This window comes from Moschus berezovskii, chromosome Y, assembly GCF_049115385.1.
Source record: "Moschus berezovskii isolate FMDL1 chromosome Y, NW_MosBer_1.0, whole genome shotgun sequence".
NCBI lineage: Eukaryota > Metazoa > Chordata > Mammalia > Artiodactyla > Moschidae > Moschus > Moschus berezovskii.
Window position 1 is genome coordinate 6,332,403 of NC_142489.1, and position 7,677 is coordinate 6,340,079.

Sequence of the window (7,677 nt, forward strand, 5' to 3'; positions counted from 1 at the left end):
AGAGGGACACAGCTGAGGGAAGAGGCTCATGTCCTGGAACCCACAGTCCCCACCAGGCGCTTGACCCCTTCCTGCAGAATTTGTAAGAGACGGTTCCCACTGAGCCCAGAAGTGAGAGCAGGGGGAGCCCACACAGTGAGCTCTGCCCTCGGGGCTTCCTCATGGGAGGTTTCAACATTACTGAGTTTCCCAAAGTCGTCAGAGCCCCTAGTGACTTTCCCAAATCCTTTCCCAGGCACTGCCATTGCACGTGACAGCAGTTCAATCCCTGCGTCAGGAAGATCCCCTGGAGAAGGAAATGGTGACCCACTTCAGTATTTTTGCCTGGAGAATCCCATGAACAGAGATGCCTGCTGGGCGATAGTCCAAGGGTTCGCAATAGGTCAGACAGGACTGAGCAACCAACCAACCACACACAGAGATCCAAGTACCATTCATGGAATGTCCACTATATTTTAGGTGGTATGCTAGGAACATGCAAAGTATGGCAAAAATCAACACATTTGTTCAGCCATTATCTCCCACCCCACCCCACCCGAAAGAAACCAGAACATGTAAACTCAGGTATACATTGTGAGGAATAAAAGTATTAAGAACAGAAACAACTAAATATTTAATGCTTGGGGATATTGCTTTATAAATATATATCACGGATTATGTATTACATATAACCATATGGTTGATAGCATCAGTTCATTCGCTCAGTCGTGTCTGTCACTTTACGACCCCATGAACTGCAACAAGCCAGGCCTCCCTGTCCTTCAACAAGTCTCAGACTTCACTCAAACTCATGTCCATTGAGACGGTAATACCATCCAACCATCTCATCCTCTGTCGTCCCATTCACCTCTCGCCCTCAATCTTTCCCAGAATCAGGGTTTTTTTGTCCAAGGAGTCAGTTCTTTACATCAGGTGGCCAGAGTATTGGACTTTCAGCTTTGCATCAGCCTTTCCAATAAATACTCAGGACTGATTTCTTTAGGATGGACTGGTTGGGTGTCCTTGCAGTTCAAGGGACTCTCAAGAATCTTCTCCAATACCACAGTTCAAAAGCATCTATTTTTTGGTGCTCAGCTTTTTTTTACAGTCCAAGCCTGACATCCGTACATGACAACTGGAAACACCATAGCCTTGACTAGATAGACCTTTGTTGGCAAAGTAAAGTCTCTGCTTTTTAATATGCCATCTCGATTGGTCTTAACTTTCCTTCCAAGGAGTAAGCGTCTTTTAATTTCATGTCTGCAATCAGGATCTGCAGTGATTTTGGAGCCCCCAAAAATAAATTCTGACACTGTTTCCACTGCTTCCCCATCTATTTCGCATGAAGTGATGGGACCGGATACCAGGATCTTACTTTTCGGAATGTGGAGTTTCAAGCCAACTTTTCCACTCTCCTCTTTCACTTTCATCACGAAGCTCTCTAGTTCTTCTTTATTTTTGCCGTTAGGGTGGTGTCAATTGCACATCTGTGGTTATTAATATTTTTCCTGGCAATCTTGATTCCAGCTTGCACTCTGCCAGCCCAGTGTTTCTCATGATGTACTCTGCATATAAGTTAAATAAGCAGGGTGATATATACAGCCTTGACAAACTGCTTTTCCTATCTGGAACCAGTCTGTTGTTCCATGTCCAGTTCTAACTGTTGCTTCCTGACCTGCATATACGTTTCTCAAGAGGCAGGTCAAATGGTCCGTTATTCCCATCTCTTAAAGAATTTTCCACAGTTTACTGTGATTCACACAGTCAAAGGCTTTGGCATAGTCAGTAAACACGAAATAGATGTTTTGGAACACTTTTGCTCTTTTGATGATCCAACAGATGTTGTCAATTTGATCTCTGGTTCCTCTGCCTTTTCTAAAACCTTCTGGAACATCTGGAAGTTCACGGTTCATGACTTGTTGAAGTCTGTCTTGGAGAATTTTGAGCATTACTTTGCTAGTGTGTGAGATGAGTTCAATTGTTTGGTAGTTTGAGCATTCTTTGCTATTCCCTTTCTTTGGCATTGGGATGAAAGCTGTCATTTTCTTGTCCTGTGGCCACTGCTGAGTTCTCCAAATTTATTGCCATATTAAGTGCAGCACTTTCATTGCATCATCATTTAGTATTTGAGATAGCTCAACTGGAATTCCATCACCTCCACTAGCTTTGTTCATAGTGATGCTTCAGAAGGCCCAGTTCACTTCTCATTACTGGATGTCTCTCTCCTGGTCAGTGATCACACCATCGTGATTATCTGGGCCGAAAAGGTCTTTTTTGTACAGTTCTTCTGTGTATTCTTGCCAACTCTTCTTAACATCTTCTGCTTCTGTTCGGTCTATTTCTGTCCTTTATTGTGCCCATCTTTGCATGGAAAGTTCCCTTAGTATCTCTACTTGTCTTGAAGAGATCTCTAGTCTTTTGCGTTATATTATTTTCCTCTATTTCTTTGCACTGACCACTGAGGAAAGCTTTCTTATCTCTCCCTGCTATTCTTTGGAACTCTGCATGGAAACGGGTATATCTGTTTTTTTCTCCATTGCTTTTTGCTTCTCTTCTTTTCACAGCTATTTGTAAGGCCCTTCAGACAGCCACTGTGCTTTTATTCATTTCTTGACCTTGGGGATGATCTTGCTCCCTGTCTCCCATGCAATGTCACCAACCACCATCCATAGTTCATCAGGCACTCTTTCTATCAAATCTAGTCCCTGAAATCTATTTCTCACTTCCACTGTTTAATCATAAGGGATTTGATTCAGGTCATATCTGAATGGTCTAGTGGTTTTCCCTACTTTCTTCAATTTAAGTCAGAATTTGACAATATGGAGTTCATGATCTGAGCCACAGTCAGGTCCCATTCTTCTTTTGCCGGACTGTATACAGCTTCTCCATCTTTGGCTGAAAGAACATAATCTATCTGATCTCAGTGTTGGCCATCTGGTGATGTCCACGTGTAGAGTCTTCTCTTGTGCTGTTGGAAGACGCTGTTTGCTAAGACCAGTTCGTTCTCTTCGCAAAGCTCTATTAGCCTTTGCCCTGCTTCATTCTGTACTCCAAGGCCAAATTTACTTGTTACTCCAGGTGTTTCTTGACTTCCAATTTCTCCATTCAAGTACCCTATAATGAAAAGGACATCTTTTTGGGATGTTACTTCTAAAACATCTTGTAGGTCCTCATAAAACCGTTCTATTTCAGCTTCTTCAATGTTACTGGTTGGGGCATAGACTTGGATTACTGTTCTGTTGATTGGTTTGCCTTGGAAACAAACAGAGGACATTCTGTCGTTTTTGAGATTGCATCCAAGTTCTGCATTTCCAACTCTTTTGTTGACTATGATGGCTACTCCATTTCTTCTAAGGGATTCCTGCCCACAGTAGTAGATACAATGGTCATGTGAGTTAAATTCACCCATTCCATATCCATTTTAGTTCACTGATTCCTAGAGTGTCAATGTTCACTCTTGCCATCTCTTGTTTGACCACTTCCAATTTGTCTTGATTCATGCACCTAACAGTCCAGGTTCCTATGCAATATAGCTCTTTACAGCATCAGACCTTGCTTCTATCACCAGTAACATCCCCAAATGGGCGTTGTTTTTGCCATCCCTTCATTCTTTCTGGACTTCTTTTTCTACTGATCTCCAGTATCATATTGGGCACCTACTGACCTTGGGAGTTCACCTTTCAGTGTCCTATTATTTGCCTTTTCATACCACCCTTTTCTTTACTCGTTATTATATGTCTACGCCTAGAGCCATAGGTAAGAACAGATCTGCATATTCTAAACTTTTCTGGCTCTTCACGTGAGAAAATTATGCACTCTGAATCATATTCCCCACCTTCCCTCTCTCAGCACAAAGTTTAAAGATGTTATCAGCGTCTGCATATGCAAGACGTTTTCCAAGCCAAATGAAAGGAGTTTGTCTGCTCAGATAAAATGTTGTGTATTTGCAGTTATGTTGGATAATTGCTGTGTTCCCACTTTGTGGTTGGTTTTCAGTGAGTTCAATGCATTTCAATTCCCTAATGACTAAGAGGGCTTCCCTGATAGCTCAGGTGGTAAAGAATCTGCCTGCAATGCAGGAGACCCTGGTTCAATTCCTGGGTCAGGAAGATGCTCTGGAGAAGGGATAGGCTAACAACTCCAGTATTCTGGCCTGGAGAATTCCATGGACTGTATAGCCCATGGGGTCACAAAGAGGCAACATGAATGAGTGACTTGCATTTTCACTTTCAATGACTAAGAACACTCACCACACTTCACTGTGGGCATTCTTTTCCAAGGTGTCTGTTCAAAAATCAATCCAGTTCCTGTAGAGTTATTTACCTTTTAGTATTTGTTTCATGAAAATTCTTTATATGGGCCAAATACACATTTATCACGTACATATTCAGTATGTGAAGCCACGTACTCCTGTTATAGAGGTGACAATATATACTTATCATATACTATATCCATAAATTTCTTCATGATATCATACAAACACATCGTGTGTTTTTAAGTGTTTACTTGTGTAAGTGTCCGTGAGAGTGCAAAATGTTTCTGTATACAGACATGTGTCTTTCAAGTTTAATCCTCATATGGTATTGAGATGGAGGAAGAGTGTGTGTTTGGAGAAAATTAAACTTTCTTTAAATTTTGTGATTTTGGGGTCTCATATTGTCTAATGAGGGCTTCCCTGGGGGCTCTTGTATTGTGTAAGAAAGCCTGGTGGATTTCATATTGTCTAATAAGTTCTGGCGGCTCTCATATTGTCTAAAAAGGGCTTTCTCTGGTGTCTCAGAGGGTAAAGAATCTGTCTATAATGCAGGAGACCTGGATCCGATCTCAGGGTCAGGAAACTCCCATGCAGAAGGATTTCGCAACCCACACCAGTCTTCTTGCCTGGAGTTTCCCACAGACAGAGGAGGAGACTGGTGGGCTACAGTCCATGGGGTCGCAGAGAGTCAGACACAACTGAATGACAAACACTTTCCCTTTCATTGTCTAATAAATCAGTGCCAGGGTTGTGACAATGCTCAAGGTTTGTCTTGATGGCTAAGCCTCTTATTTTTCAGAAACCATATTAATGAAAAGTTCATTCTTTTTCTTTCTTCCTAAAATTCTACATTTTGCCATGTTTATTGTCTTTGCACACTACCTGTTTTGTATCTGTGGTTACCTTTGGAACGACTAGTCAGATTTAGCGTGTAGACAGATCATCCTTGCCGCTTGATATATGCTGGATCTGAGACAACATATTTTGTCTCTTTTGAAGGTCAAATTGTTCACCAGCACTGAGGTGATACCTCACAAATATTCTTGGGTGTCACAAAGAAAGAATCCTAAATATACATCAAATTTTTATTATGCTAATCAACCAACATGAACATATTTTGTTTTTAAGGAAGAATGGAGAATGCATAGAAAAATACCTCTCAGGCACAAAGGAAGGAAACGTTTATGTTCTTGACTGTAAGTATGAAAGTTTCAGTGGAAAGACGACGTTCAGGTAGAAATCTTGGTCTCAGCTTTCCTCACTAACCCCATACACCTGAATTCTACTCCCACTAAATTCAGAGGTCAGGGACTGGATAGCCTTTCCTCAACGGAGTGTTACTCAGAGAGACCAGATCCAGACATCCTAGACTGAGAAGTTAAGTGGGTCTTAGGAAGCATTATAAAACAACGCTAGTGGAGGTGACAGAATTCAAGTTGTCTTCTTTAAAATCCTGAAAAATGATGCTGTTAAAGGGCTGCAAGCAATGTGTCAGCAACTTTGGAAACCTTGGCAGTGGCCAAGGACTGGAAAAGGTCAGTTTCCATTTCAATCTCAAAGAAGGACCATGACAAAAAATGTTCAAACTACCGCACTGCTGTGCTCATTTCACATGCGAGCAAGATAGTGCTCAAGATCCTTCAAGTTAGATTCAGAGGTATATGATCAGAAAACTTCCAGAAATATAGGCTTGATTAAGAAAAGGTAGAATAACACGATGAAATTGTCAACATTCAGTGGGTCATGGAGAGAGCAAGGCAATTCCAGAAAAAACAATTTTTTTCCGGCTTCATTAGGGGAAAGCTTTTGACTTTGTGGATCACAACAAACTGCGGAAAATTCTTCAAGATATGGTAATACTGGATTGCCTTACCAGGCTTCAGAAAAACCTGTATGTGGATCAGTCAGCAACAGTGAGAACTGGACAGGGAACAACATATTGGTTCAAAATTGGGAAAAGAGTACAAGATAGCAAATACGGTCATGCGGCTTCTATAACTTATATGCAGAGTACATCATGCTAAACCCCAGGCTGGATGAATGACAAACTGGAATCAAGATTGCTGGAAGAAAAAGCAACAGCATCAGACATGCAGATGATACAACTTTATGGAAGAGAGTGAAGAGGAACTAAAGAGTCTCATGATAACGGTGCAAGAGGAGACTGAAAAAGCTGGTCTCAAACTCAACATTCAACACCAGGAAGATCATGGCCTCTGGTCCCTCACTTTATGGCAAATAGAAAGTGCAAGAGTGGACGCAGTGACAGGTTTTATCTTCTTGGGCTCGAAAATCTCTGAGGATTGTGACTGTAACCACGTAATTAAAGATAACTGATACTGGGAAGGACAGCTATGACAACCCAAAACGGCTTATTAAAATGCAGAGACATCACTTTACCAACAAAGGTCGTTTTAGTCAACTGAATGTTTTTTTTTCCCCGTATTTATGTATGTATTTGAGAGTTGGACCATAAAAAAGGCTGCGCACCAACGAATTGATGCTTTTGAATAGTGGTGCTGGAGAAGACCCTTGAGAGTCCCTTGGACTGCAAGGAGATTCAACCAGTCCATCTTAAAGGAAATCAGTCCTGAATATTCATTGGAAGGAATGATGCTGAAGCTGAAGTCCCAGTCCTTTGGCCACCTGATGTGAAGAACTGACTCATTGCACAAGACCCTGATGCTGGGAATATTTGAAGGCTGGTGGAGAAGGGGATGACAGAGGATTAGATGGTTGGATGTAATTATCGGCTCAAAGTACACGAATTTGAGCAAAATCTGGAAGCTCATAGAGGACAGGGAACTTGGTGTGGTACAGCTCATGGGGTAATGGAGAGTCAGACATGACATAGAGATTTAATATCAACAAGAAGGATGTGGTAAACTTGAGTGTATATCGATTTTGTAGGATTCTCACAGATAATTTTCAACAGATTTATGAACTGAGGTCCTGCACACCACAACTAGACTGTACTCCACCGTCACCACAAGTGGAGAAAGTCCACGGGCAACAGGGAAGACTCAGAAAATCAAAAATAAATAAATAAAAATCAGAAAAAGAATCTGTTAGGTTTATCTGCACGCACGTTCTATAAAGCATCTTAGGCTTCTCAGAACACACATTCTATAAAGCATCTTAGTAAGACAGCAAGGAGTGGCTGGTTAACTGTAGGAAAAGGTGTGGATGAGGAAAATCGTACCTCCTTCTTTTGCCATGGATAACGGTAGCATTCTGTCCAAGCATAAAGTGAGTGGGTCTATACAGGATGGACCGTTCTTCATGCCCGCCATGTGCCACAATAATCTAACTGACAAGTTAAGGGTGGGCTGCTTGTATCTTTTCTCTCTCTCACAGATGCGGGTCGCAATGAATTTCAACTCATTAGTGGGGATGAGAACACTCTCTTAGTGTATAATATCAAGGTGGATGGACATGGCAAG